Source organism: Sarcophilus harrisii, chromosome 2 (genome assembly GCF_902635505.1).
Source record: "Sarcophilus harrisii chromosome 2, mSarHar1.11, whole genome shotgun sequence".
Lineage (NCBI taxonomy): Eukaryota > Metazoa > Chordata > Mammalia > Dasyuromorphia > Dasyuridae > Sarcophilus > Sarcophilus harrisii.
In genome coordinates this window covers 34,173,530-34,188,408 of record NC_045427.1, presented here as the reverse complement: position 1 = coordinate 34,188,408, position 14,879 = coordinate 34,173,530, and the positions used below count along the sequence as shown (strand labels likewise).

Here is a 14,879-nt window from a genome sequence, read left to right as displayed (position 1 = left end):
TGTTTCTATTTGATACCACTATTAATGAAAATGAAGTAGAGCAGGAAGAGACTTGAAACAGAGAGGCTAAGAAGCTGGCTGGGAGTAATGGGGACCTGAATAAGGATAGTGGCTGGGTCAGTGGAAAAAAAAAAACTGATTATTTTAAGATATGTTATAGATGAAGAAATTACAAGATTTTTCAATTTTCTGAATTTGTGAGGTGAAAAAATTAAGAGTTCAGGAGAATGGTAGGGTGGCTGAAAGGATGATAGAACCCCTAACAGGAACAGGGAAGTTTAGGGAAAGGGTGAGTTTGGAGGGAATGATGAATTCTGTTGGACATGTGTAAGTTGGAGATGCCTATGGGACATTCTATTTGAAATGACCAAAAGAAGTTAATGTTTTAAGAGTGACTCTAATAAGAGAGACAAAACTGGATCTCTAGCTCCAGAAGTCATTAGAATGATTATATCCATATGAGATGATGAAGGCACTGAGAAAGAGAGAAGAAATAGAGGCCCTAAGACAGAACCTAGAATAGTATTCAAAGAAAAGAAGCAGCAGCTTGGGAGAAAGTAGTGTCATTAATTAGGCATTATTTCATGGAGAGGATTTGTATTTTAATATTCCATTTGTGATCTACTTGTGAATCATACTTCTTCAAATGGAGTGATCAGTATTGAGAAGTGATTGATAAACTTCATCTAGATAAAAATGTGACTTTGAAGAATGAAGTATGTGTTTAATTTGGGTCTCTGTGGGAAATGATTTGTAAGACTGACCTTGAGTAATAAGATAAAATTATTTATAATACAGGAAGTCTTTTATAAAGGGAGAAAAATGTAAGTGGAGTCTCAGTTACCCTTGATATATATTTCCATGTTTGTTATGCCAACTTCATGGCTTACTTCCTGGCTATTTTCTTGGGAGCTACTTTGCTGCCTAAACCAGAAACCATGCCCTGAGAATTCTGCCCTTTCTTCACCACTTATACTAAGCTCCAAGTCCCAGATGTCCTGGTCAGTGGTTACTTCAGGCTCTCACTACATATTAGTTCAACTCTTGCCTACTTTCACTCTGGCCATCTTCTCACTAGAAACCTTGTCTATTTACATGGGCTCCACCATTCTGTCCTCTCTTATTTTCTAGTTCTTGAACATCTATATTCAAATTCATTCTGTCATTCTTCTTATAAAGGACATATCAATTTTCTTCCCCAAAGTTCCAATCACTGTTCCTGTGACTCTTTTAAACCAAAATAATCCTTTGTGACCATCATTTCCCTGCATGTCTTTTAGAATGTAAACTTTTCAGTGGAAGATACTGGTCTTTTGCTTTTGTTTTTTTCCCTCAGCACTCTGCATAGTTCTTGGCACATAGCTTACTTTAATAAATGCTTCTTGATTCATTCTTGTTCCATATAATAGACAGACTTGGTATGAAAAGAAATGTTTTTGATATTTCAGAAATTACTGACATTCTAAGATGTGGCTGTCGAATTCACCTGGGAGAAATGGGGGCTGTTGAAACCAGCTCAGAAGGACTTATTCAGGAATGTGATGCTGGAAAACTATGAGAATTTTATCTCCCTTGGTAAGGACTGCTTCCTTCTCCTGAATCAATCTGGACTTTGGAATTTCTTGGCATTCTCTTATCCTTTAGGTTATGGAATATCTGAAGAAGTGCTTCATCGAGTTTGAACTTTGTTTAAGAGAATATTCTTAGAATTTCATATAATGGGGAAAGATTCCTAAATGGTTGTATAAAAAAGCACAATGCTTTTGTTCCCTTTTTCTAAATGAAAGGTTTTTGCTTTAAGTGGTATTCAGAAGCATTATTATGACTCTCCTGAGAATAGTTTTCCTACTGTATGTTTCTCCACTAAAGTCCCAGTGTAGTTACTGGCAGACATGAAAAGTTTTCAACTTTTTAGTAGGGAATGAATGTGTTTAAATGAAGTAATTTTCTTTCAGTCTAATTTAGATGCTATTTTCAGTCCTGCTACTTGATGGCAACCCAAAATCAATACAGAGCATGCTTCAGGGGTCCTTTCTAGTATTCCTTAATGAAAAAGTGAGCTCTTTGAGTGCAGGGACTATTTTTTGCCTCTTTTCATATCTCCAGGTATGAGTACAGTGCCTGCTTAGCACATAATAGACACCTAAAAAAAAGCTCATTTGCTGACAGACTAAGATTGAATTCTGAGATATCTTTAATTTTCAGAAATTCCTATTGTTTCTCCATGAGCAGGGTCATGTCAGTTTTCAAGCCAGATGTCATCTCCCAGTTGGAAAAAAGAGCAGTATCAAGGTGGCCAGCTGAAGAAGTTCCAAGAGCCTTTATCTTGGTGAGTAATGGAAACCAGGAACTTAAGGTAGAATTGCAAGCAGTAACTTAGCTGGTTAGTAAGGTTGCATTATCCTGAAATCTTAGAATGGCACTTCTTAAAGGTCACAAGTCATGGGAGGACCTTTTTGATTGCTGTCCATTTGGAACTCCTTTTTCACCTTTCCTCTGAAAGATCTCTGTCATAAATCTCCTGATCTTATATTTCCTTTTAGCCTTAGAGGAAGAGGTATTTGCTTTTCTTTCTGATGTTAATTCTTCCTTTCCTATGATTATTATTTTTAAGTCTTCTTGCATCTTCAGTTCTTTTTTTGTTTTAAGGTTCTTTATAGATATCTGATCATTACTTAAAAAACAAAACTTTTGCTTGTCCCTTTTATCTGTCTTATTTACCTTTCACTTCATTTCCATTCACTTTTAAATCCCACAAATACTGATCTATACCTTTTTCTTCATTTCTTGTGACCTGTTTTCTTCCTTGAAATTCTACTGTTCTGTGGTTGACAGTCTCCCAAGATACATATATGCTAATCTAGTAGCACTTGATAAGTTACAAAGTGCTTTTCTGATCTTTGAGGTGATAAGCGAAAATATCATTATTCCCTCTTTAGAGACAAAGAACCTGAAGGGGATAACTTATTACTGCTCTGTACAAGACCTGTGATCACTCTTTTCTGAAACTATCATCTATTTCTTTTTTCTGTCCAGGTGATCTGTCGTATCTTCCTAGAACAGTATCACTTTTGTTTCTCCTGTTGATCTTTACCCAAAAGCTTTAGTATCTTTGAATCCAAATCATGGTTTTTTGGTGTATAAAGAGCAACAACTCCTTATGATATTGAAATGGCCTTATCTCTGTTATTAATCCCCAAATGTTTTGGATTCCTTCTTCCCTTTCTACTTTTTGCTGATATTTTCCCATCAACATGTCTCTTGACATTGGACAGAATTTGGCTTTCTCTTTTTTGTTCCTTTTTCTTTTTTGTTTTTACCTAAAAGACCTTCCTCCATGAAATGATATAGAATTGTTTCATACTCTCTGTTAACATGTGAAATGGAAAAGTCTTTCTATTTCTTTATAGCAAGAAGGCATTACTTCACTTTGAACATGAGTGGCAGTTAGATGACTATGGCAGAAAGATACACATAATATAGTGTCTGCAGGCTACTGCAAATTTTGTGTTACTTTCTTTCTATATTGGATAAAAGCCTGGAAAAAACCAACATTCCTGTCAGTCTTAATGAGATTCTCATGGCCATTTTCTGGATCAAAATGCTGTGATAGGTTCCCTCTTGGCTATTTCTCTATTTATTGCACTTGTCTATGCTAGTCTTCTCGCCTTGCTGAATGAAACTTTATGTCATAAATTTATATTTCATATGTCATATGTTTACATTTTTTCTTGCCATATGAAACAAAGCTAAATAATCCTTTGCCTTTAAAAACCAATTAACAGCTTGCTGTCATTGGCCACTGCCCAGTGTCCTTTAAATTGTATACAGAACTGAGAAAAATTCTACTAAATGTAGACTGATTAGGACAGGGTGTACTAAGATTATTATTTTGTCTGATGTAGATATACATTTTTAAACACATCTTAAATTTGAATTAATTTTTTAGTGACTATAGTTTATCACTAGTTAATATTGAAATTGTCATTTATTTCAATCCTTCCAATTTTTTAATGTGATATGCTGCTAAACCAGACTTTCTAAGATTTGGTAATTGAAATTTAATCCCAAATACAGAACTTCACATGTATCCTTGTTAAATTCTAAATTATTTGTCTTGGCCCATTATTCTAGCCTTTTGAGATATGTTTTTAAAAAAATCTCTTATTTGGTCTTGTATTTTCTCAAGTATCTCTTATTTGTGTCATCAAAACAGATGAGTGTCTACTTGAATTCCAAGTAGAATTAATATCTCTCTCTCTCAGTATTGAGTGCACAAGTAGAATTTCTCTCTTTTTTTCTCTTCCTCCATCTTGACACACACACACACACACACACACACACAGACATATAGCTAGCTAGATAGAAAGATATCCATATATAGATATATATGTGGATATATAGATATATGTGAGGTTTTTTTTTTTTCTGAGACAATTGGAGTTAAATGACTTGCCCAGGGTCATACAGTTAGTGAGTGTTAATTATCTGAGATCAAATTTGAACTCAGTCCTCCTGACTTTAGGGCCCATGCTCTATCTATTGTACCATCTACCTGTCCTTGATATATAGATATATAAAACTAGAAAATATAATTAAAATGAACAAAATTCTTTACTGAAATATCTTTTCCAGTAAGGTTTTAAAAATTGATACAGACTCAGTACATTGTATTATAGTCTAATACATATTTCTTTATTGTATCCAAAAAGATTTCTTGAAAAATTCTGTCAAATGTACTATTGAAAGTTAGGTATCTGCTATTTACATCCCTTATCTGCCTGTTCATAGGTCTTATTAAGAAAGGAAATGAGCTTTGTTTTATATGATCTGCTCTTATTAAATCAAGGCTAGATCTTAATAGTTTATACATTCTCTTTTAAATGTTCACAAACCATTTATTTGTAATAGATAAACAAGTTTTTTTGACTTCAGGTTTAGCAGTCTATATTTTCCAGAATTACTTGTTTACCTATAATAATAATCCATCCATTTGTGAAGTTCTTAATCATTAGATTGGCATTTACTTTAAGCTTTAGTTCTTTCTTATAAAAATTTGTTCTACCCGTTCTAGAGTGATCATTCTTGATGAAGAAGATAGAATCTAGAACTTAACATAAAACAATTTCCTTTCCTCACAGAAGGCATTAAATATTGACACCTCTTTTTTTCTTTCAGATTTTCCTCAGAAATGTAACATAATTGGACAGAAGTACAGTCAGGAGTCAATCCCTGATGCCCAAAAGTGAATTCTTGAAGTAAATGTAAAACAATATTCAGATGTAATTGAGAATGACAAAATCGCTGGAGGTGAAAACCTTTATGAATATAATAAATGCGAGAAGATCTTCACTTGCTATTCAAACTATATTTTTCAGCATGGAACAGATACTCAAAGAAAACACTTTAAAGATAAAATATCCAGGATAATCATTAGCAGTAAACAAAATCCAATTACTCACCATTCAGATGATTCTGAGGAGAATCTATTTAAATGTAATTTAGCAACCTTCAACAAAATTCAAAGTCTATCTCAACATCAAAAGATTGATAGTAGAGAGAAGTTGTTTGAATGTAAAAAATATAGGAAAGCCTTCAACAGAAAGGGGACTGTCTATAAATATCAGATGATTCAAAGTGGGGAAAAACTCTCTATAGGTAATGAATGTAGCAAAGCCTTTAGCCAAAAGGGGACTCCTTTTAAACATAAGAAGATTCACACTGGTGGGAAGCCTTATGTTTTCAATGAATGTGGCAAAACCTTCAAGTATAGAAGACATCCTGAAATAGAAATATCTATTTCATTCATTCTGGAAAAAAGCCCTGTGAATGTAATGTATGTGGGAAAGTCTTTAGTAAAAAGTCTCACTTAGAAAAACATCAAAAAATTCATTTTTCTGAAGAAAAACCCTGTAAATATTCTGATTGTGGGAAAACCTTCAGCAATAATAACTACCTAATTGAACATCAAAGAATTCATACTGGAGAAAAGCCCTTTAAATGTAAGAAATATGGGAAAGACTTCAGTCGAAAGGGGCCACTCTATATGAACATAACAGAATCCACAGTGGAGAAAATTCCTTTGAATGTAATGACTGTGGGAAAACATTCATCAGTAATCAAAATCTATCACATCAAATTATATATACTGGAGAGAAAACCTATAAATATAATGAATGTAGGAAAACTTTCATCAGTAAGAACTACCTAATCCAACATCAACGAATTCATGCTGATGAAAAGCCTAAAAAATGTAATGAATGTAGGAAAGCCTTCCTCAATAATCAAGACCTATCTGACATCTAATTAGCCATACTGGATAGAAACCCTATAAGTGTAATGAATGTGGAAAAACTTTCAGGAGTAATAGCTACCTTATTAAACATCAAAAAATCCATAATTTATAGGAGTCAAATAAATGTTATGAGTGTGGGAAATCCTTTAGCAGTAATAGTTACTTACTTTAACATAAAAAAATCTATATTGGAGCAAAGCCCTATAAATGCAATGAATGTGGGAAATCCTTCATTAGTAATAGCTATATAATTGAACATCAAAGAATCCATATGGATTCTTATAAATGTAGTGAATGTGAGAAAGCTTTAATCACTAATCGAAAATTATTACAACATCAAAGAATACATACTAAAGAGAAGCCCTTTATATGTCAAGAATATGGAAAAGGCGTCAGTACTAACTTGTACCTAATTCAACATCAGAGAATCCATACTGGAGAGAAACCCTATAAATGTGATGAATGTAGGAAAACATTTATCAGTAATCAAAATCGATTACAACATCAAAGAATCCATACTGAAGAGAAACTTTGTGAACTTGAGACACCTCTCTATACTAGTTCTTTTCCTTGCTACACAAAAATGAAACTAATGTATGTAGTTCAAAGTTCATGAAGGACTTCGTATTGGAAATAAACTGTTCAGATCTAGTAATGGAAAGATAGGTCCAGAAAATTTCACAGAATCATAGAATTTCAGAATTAAAAGACTTATCTCGTTCCATTTTTATCTGGAAAAAATAAATCCTTTGTGTAAGATAGAGCCAAGTTTTGTTGTAAGACTTATAATGAAATTTAGGGAAACACTGACTCCTGAACATTTGGTTTCTATTTTGAATGGTTTTTTTTTCTTATTTCAAGCTTAAATTAGCTCTTTTTGCAATTTATATCCATTCTCTTAGTTACAGTCTGTTCAAACAGACTCTTTATTATTTGGTCATCTCACATACCCGATACATTTTTTTTTCTTCAGGTGAAAATGTCCCAATTCTATTAACTCATCCTCATGTGACATGAATAGAATCCCTTTAGCTTTATGTTCACCTCCTTTTCCATATTCTAGCAATGTTCCTTTTTTATTTTATTTTATTTTACAATTGATGATAGTATTCTAATTGTATTCTGAGTCATCGTAGAGCTATACACACTGGATAGTATGTCTCTTCTAATATAGTTTAAGATCGAATTACCTTTTTTACAGCCCTTTTACACTATTTGACTCCTTTTAAACCTATCACCCACCAAAATCTCTAGATGTTTTGCAGAGATAACTTGGTATGCTCAACAACATTGGAGTCAGTAGAGATTCCTAGAACTTTTTTGAGCCATTGACATGAAATGAAATTGTAATTTATTCTATACTGCAGATCAGGGTATTAGATTTTTTTCACCAGCTGCATATGGTTATCTTGAGAGGGTAATGTGACTTAGTTCTTATGTCTCTCTTTTTGATCATATAAAGTTGCTATTTAGAGACATTATTCTAGGTGCTGGAGAGATTATATAAAATAAGGTCTCTGACAATGTATCTTGAAGGGTATGACATTTTGAAATAACTAATATAAACTGGCATATGAGATAAACATATGTAGTCTATTATGAAAATTCATATAAGTGCTTCCTGAACCTCCAATCTTCTGTGTAGAATAGAAGTCCCTAACCTTTTCCGTTTCATGAATCCTTTTGGCATGCTGGTGAAGGTTTTGGACCCCTTCTCAGAATGATATTCTTAAATTCCTAAAACAAGCTTATAGAATTTCATAGGAAACCAATTATGTTCAAATATAGTTATTTTTTAAAAATTTAAATTCACAGGTTATAGATTGTTTTTTTTTTTTAATTTCCTAGAAAATATAATCCTATAATTTAGCTTTCTAGCAGAGAAGGGAGATTTCTGAGGCAGCACAAACTTTGAGAGTTGCCTTATGGGTAATTCCAATTTCAAGCATTCTTAAGTTTTGGTTACAAACACTATATCTTTTTGAGAAAGAATTATTGATGCTTCCTGTCCTTGGGAAAGGGAATACAGATAATCCAAATGCCTCCTTTGTTGTACTCTAGTTGAGGTAAAAAACCACTGATGATTTCAAGTGAATCAGCAACTGAATGAGCTAATTAGTTTCCAGCAATACCGGTGAAGATAGTTGTGGCCCTGAAAAAAAGGCATGATTTGCTTTTCTTTATACATATCTTGGCCCTGTCTCATGCATGTGGCCTGACTACATGTGTTCCATATCTGTGTATCTTTCTATTTCTGATCTCTTAAATATATCCAATCTCCCTGTTACTGGATGTATCTGTGGGAGCATACATCTTGGGTTTGGGGGTAAAATTCTTTGTTGCTACTTCTCTTCCTCTGGCTTTTTAGTGAATGTCTTTGCTTTGAGCTATTTATTTCCCTCTGGCTGATTAGCCTTGAAAGGTAAACATAATAGTGAAGAGCTTCTAAGCTATAAGAGTGCAAGTTCATAGAATATTTTGACCATTCTATCTGGCAAGTATGAATTGGATGGTAGGCCATTGTAATGCTTTCTTTCCAGCTGGGTCTGTGATTTTATGATATAAAATATCTCAACTTCTGGTTTCTGTGGGGGGATAGGGAAAAGGATTTGGGGTCAAATAAGAAAGCAGAAATCAAGCAGGAGTCAGATGTTAAGATGAGTTTGGAGAAATCAAGGAAAATTTGAAGAAAAGTATTCAGGTGCAGATTCTAATTCAAGTTCTATTTTTTAAATTTAAAAAGAGTCAAAGATAATTAAAGAGACTATAAAAGGATTAAAAGTATTTAAAAAGTAGAATCAAAAGAGGAAAACTTGAGGAGGGAAAAGTATTTGGGAAGACATACACATGAAGTTGGAAGGCTAAAGGGGAGATTGATGTGGCCCAGAATTCGTAAGACTAAGGAAAGGAAGGTGAGTGGGGTTGTCAGGGTAAGAGATGATACCTGGATGCTTTAAATCAGGTGTTTAGAATCGAAATTTAATCAGCAATCTTGAGAAATCAAAAAGATGGCTGATAATCTCAACCAGTATGGAAAGTAGGGGAACCAAATGAACTGGGAAGGAAGAGAGGCAATTCTTTTCAGGATATTGGAGTCAACGAGAAAGGGAAGGAAAAGGACAGCTATAAAATTAGAACTTTAAAAACTAAGATTTACTAATGTGTAGCATCTTGATCATCTGAAGAGGCAGAGAGGCTTGTTATTCTAAGAATGATATATAGAGCCACAGAGGATAGCAGTGAGAGAGATCATTCAATAAAAATCAGGAGAAGAGTAGTAATTAATTTTGTGTTCAGAGGGTACTAAGACAGCTATTGGCTCACATTAAAAATATAGACCAGTTTTCTTTCTGGGGAATATATCTAAGACATAAGAGAATTTCTCAAGACTTTTTGAAACAGATGACACCCACATGCTTCTAATCATTCATGAGATAGAGGAGAGGAAATTTCCTTTGTGTATACACATATATGAACACATACACATATATGTGTATGTATATACACACATTTCAAGCAAAGCCTTCAAAGGAAAAAAATAGCTTGGATCAAAGTGCAACAGAAATTGTTTGAAGATTTTTAAGAAGAAGATTAAAAAAAATTTTTTTAACCAAATGAGAGGAATAAAGAATGTGAAAAGAGGTAAGACCCATAGAAAGAAAGGGAAAGAAATTAACATCTTGGAAAAAAATAAGTACAAAATCTTACTGAAGAAAATAACTCCTTGAAAATTAGAATTGGCTAAATAGAAATGAATGTCTCTCATAAAGTATAAAAACTAATAAGGTCAAGAGACTGGAAAAACAGAAGAAAATATGAATTATTGCACAGGAAAAACAATTGACCTGGAAAAGCAGGGACATAATTTAAGATCATTGAACTACCTGAAAGCCATAAAAAAAAGCTTACATATCATCTTTCAAAAAATCATAAAACCATCCAGATAGTTTAGATTAGAAGGCAAAGTAGAAATTGAAAGCACCTATCAGTTAACTGAAAGAATTCCCAAAATGAAATCTTCTAGGAATATTTTAGCCAAAATTCTGAGCTACCAAGTCAAGGAAAAAAGTAATGCAAGAGCCAGAAAAGTGGAGAACTTCACCAGAAGGTAAAAGATTTAGGCTTACAACCAAGAATAACTTACCCAACAAAATTGAGTATAATTCTACAACAGAAAAAAAAATTGATTTTTAATGAAGTAAATGACTTTTAAGCATTCCTAATTAAAATATCAGAGCTGGGTAGGAAATTTGACATACAAAAATAGGAGTCAAGAGAAGCATATAAAGGTAAACGAATGAAAAATCAGAAAACTGTACATTTTACATATGATTCACATAGCCCCATAGAACTTTATCATACCTAGGAGTTATAGAAGGAAACTAGAGGGCCTTAGTGCGAATCTTTTGTGTCTGGATAATCTAAAAAAAAAAAAAAAAAAAAAGGATGGTATGAGTGAGGAAGGGGAATAGAACAAGAGTTGGGGAAGGGAGAAGGAGAAAAATTACTTCATATAAGTGGGATACACAAAAAAGAAGTTTATACAACAAAGAAGAGATAGAGGATTGGAGAGAAAGCCAAACTTGAATCTCACTCATCCAAACTGTTTAAAGAAAGGAAGGATACACATGTGCACGTACATACAAACATATCTGGGTACAGAAATATATCTTATCCCGCAAGAAAATAGAAAGGAAAAGGTTTATGTGAAAAGGGTGGGGGGAATCAGAGGGAGGGTATATTAAAGAAAGCAAAACAGACTTAAAGAGGGGACAAAAAAGGAGAGAATAGGATGTAGGGGAAACATCATAGCATTTAGATGCTATACCATTTAATGCATATGCTTAATATTGATGTACCTCATTGTACCTTTTAGCTAAAGTTTCCATGTTTATTTCTTTTAGTCAGTTCTATTTTTGTTTCAGTGTTGTTTTATATTATTTCAACCTTTGCCTTTTTTTATTTCAGCTGAAGCATAAAAGATCTTGCTCTTCATAATGGTGAATGTAAATTGAGTGGACTTACCCATAGAACAGAAGAAGATAACAGACTAGATTAGAAACCAGAATCCAACAATATGTTGTTTATAAGAAATACATTTGATACAGAAAGATGCACACAGAGTTAAAATAAGGGGCTAGAGATCCAAATTGATCTCCTGAATGATTGATTAGTTTACAACTCCATTAAACAATGTATTAGTGCCTCAATTTTTCCATTTGTCATAATGACTGACATTTGTCATAAATAGGATAGTTTTAATGAAATAAAATTTAAATTATCCTTTATTTTAAACTAATTCGTACAAATTTAAACTATTTGTACAAAAACTTTTAATGAAATAAAATTTAAAAGTTTTTGTACAATTAGTCAAACTGGCAAAAATTAGAAGGGAAACAGGTAACTGGGGTAGGGGGAAGACATTGTAACAAGTTTCTCTGATAAAGATCTCAAATGCAATTGTACAATGTACTGATTCAAATTTGTAACAAGATTCATTTCCCAAAAGATAGTCAAAAGATATGAATAGTTTTAAGAGGAAGAAGTCCAAGTAATCAGCAACCAAGTAAAAAAAAAAATGCTCCAAATCACTAATCATTAGAGAAATGCTCATTAAAATAACTGAAGTTTCACCTCTCCTTCCCCTTTAGATTGGTAAATAAATAAATAAGATAAAAATAAAAATGAAAAATGTTGGAAAGGCTCTAGGAAAAAAGATATAACAATGTACTGTTGGTGAAGCTGTGAATTAATCTAGCTATTCTGGAAATCAATTTGGGAACTATGTTTCCAAAGTATATGTATGTGGACCCAGCAACATTACTAGTAGTAATATATCTCAGATTTTAAAAAGGAAAATGAATACTGAGATACAGCAACACACTTTGTTGTGTCAACAGGCAGGAAACTAAACGGTTGCCATTAATTGGGAATGACTGAAAAAATTATTGTATATGAATGGAATAGATAATAATGCATAACAAATCACTACATTGTTTCAGAGAAACAAAAGAAAATTCATATTTCAATAGGAGAGCAGGTTGATAGGTAAGAATTACTTGCACCCTGGACTAGTTTCTCAAAGGAAAAGGCTTTATTGTTGTATAAAGCAGAATGGAACCAATCAGCGGGGGATTGGTTGGTCTAAAGGTGTACTCCAGGATAGGTATTTTACAGGGAAAGGTAGGACTAAGTGAGGAGGTGGAATCTCCTTGTTCATTGATTAACTTTTTCAAGGGAGATATTTATTTCTTAACTATTGGCCAAATTTTGAGAAAAACAAAGAATAGAAACATGTAGCAGGACCCAAGCTTCCTGGAATTCTGTCTACTAGGACCCAAGCTCCTTGAATCTGGACATGTGGCTAACCATGTCCTGTTTACCACAACTCAAGCTCTCTATACCCATCCTGGAGGGCAATAACAACTTGTTTTTCTTCTCATACTCCTAACTACAAATAGAGATTCTGCTGGGGCCCATTCTAATATGAACTGATGCAGAGTAAAATAAACAGAACAAGACAATTCTATAATAACATTTAAAAAAAAAAAACAACTTTGAAAGACAAAGATTCTGAACAACACACAATGAATCATTATTCCAGAGGCAATGATCAAATATGCTAACACCTCTGACAAAAAAGGAATGCAACCAAGGTACAGAATGAGACACATTTTCAGACATGGCCAATATAAGAATATGCTTTGCCTTCCCCCCCCCCCCCAGTAGGAGGCCTTCAGTTTCATATATTATGCACATTTTATTAATGCTTAAATTTAAAATTTTTAAAAAGAGCCTTCCTATTTCATGGAGTTGTTAAAACAGTTGGATAGTCATTTTCAGGTATGATATAGTGTAGGTATTGATATAAAAAGGTTACACTAGATGGCAATTATGGCCCCTTCTAGTTCCTACATTTTGTGATTCTGCATGGGAAATATACTTCATAGAATAGCTTATCTTGTCCACATAGTCACTCAGCAGGCATTTGTTAAATATCTACTATATGTCAGACACATGAAGCACGGAAAAAAAAGCTAAAGATAATCTCTGCTCTCATCAAGAAGGAATGAAGGACAGAAACAAAGCATTTATTGTGCCTGCTATTTTCCAGGTTCTGTGCTAAACACTTTTACAAATATTTCATTTAATCCTCACAAGAATCTAAGGCAATCAATAGATGCTATTATTTCCTACAGTTGAGGAAACTGAAGCAGACTGAGATTAAGTGATTTATTCAAGGTGCCACAGTTTAGTGGCTGAGAGTGGATCTGAGTGTAGGTATTACTCACTGACCTCTAAAGAGCTCAAAAGCTAATTTCAGAGGAGACAATACACAAAAAACTATGTGTAAACTAGATTTCGGGATAGGAAAGGCATTGCATTAAGTGGGATTATGAGGGAGAGACTCATAGAAAAATGGGATTTTAGGAGAGACTTCAAGGAGGTAGCTGGTGGCACTGGATCCAGAACTGAGTGGGAATCAAGGACAACTGCAGCTTCCATCTGGCTTCAGACACCCACTCCCATGGAATTTTCCCTCCTTTAAAAATCACTTTGGGATACAAACCCAGTAGAAACACTGCTAGATCAAAGGGTAATGCACAATTGGATAGCCCTTTGAGCTTAGTTCCAAATTGCTCTCCAGTATCGGTTAATCAGTTCACAACTCCACCAACAATGTATTAGTGTTCCAGTTTTCCCTCACTCCTCTCTAACATTCATCATTATCTTTTCCTGTCATCTTTGTCAATCTGATAGGTGTGTAGTAATATCTCAGAGTTGTCTTAATTTGCATTTCTCTGGTTAATAATGATTTAGAGCACCTTAAAAATAGTCTTTAAAAAAAAAACCCAGATAAGCAATCCATATGTGTGTTCAAGGAGAAGTAGCAGATTCATCATTATCTTTTCCTGTCATCTTTGTCAATCTGATAGGTGTGTAGTAATACCTCAGAGTTGTCTTAATTTGCACGTCTCTGGTTAATAATGATTTAGAGCACCTTAAAAATAGTCTTTAAAAAAAAAACCCAGATAAGCAATCCATATGTGTGTTCAAGGAGAAGTAGCAGTTCTGGTGTGAGAGCTACCAAGCCCTTTCAGGGCCGCTCCTCCACTTTTGATGTCCCTCTTGACCCACTCTTACCTGTGGCTACATAGAAGGGCAGCCGCCACATCCTGGTAAGCCATCTGAAGGGTCACCAACAAACCTCACCCTGTTGGTGAATTATATGTCAAACATAGGAAGACTTTGCCTGGTAGAACGGGTGAATGAGAAGGACACGTTGGAATGATCAGGAAGGTCCCGGAGCAAGCACCGAGCAGTATTTAGAGCTTGGCGGGGAATCAAAGACGGCAGCGTCATTCACTTCATCTCGGACTGTCACCCTGACTCTTGTTCTGCCTCTGGGCTTCGTGTCTCAGGAAGAAAGAGGCTGGGGCTGCAACTCTGCCTCCCTTAAATTTAATTCACTCAAAAGACATAACTCCACGATGTCATTGATTCTCTTTGAAAAATGATGAACATGCCCCATGAAATAGTATCTGCTCGGCACGCTGTGCGCTATGTAAATGCTGCTTTCTGC

At 34.1% G+C, this 14,879-nt stretch overlaps 1 long non-coding RNA gene across 1 annotated transcript; it reads left to right on the top strand.

Annotated features, from left to right (window-relative positions):
* The first annotated feature begins 1,413 nt into the window (after positions 1–1,413).
* LOC116421258 lies at positions 1,414–5,632 on the top strand. The gene is made up of 3 exons (XR_004231559.1): positions 1,414–1,575; positions 2,233–2,329; positions 5,179–5,632. It is a non-coding gene; the product is annotated as an uncharacterized LOC116421258 (long non-coding RNA).
* Positions 5,633–14,879: the final 9,247 nt, after the last annotated feature.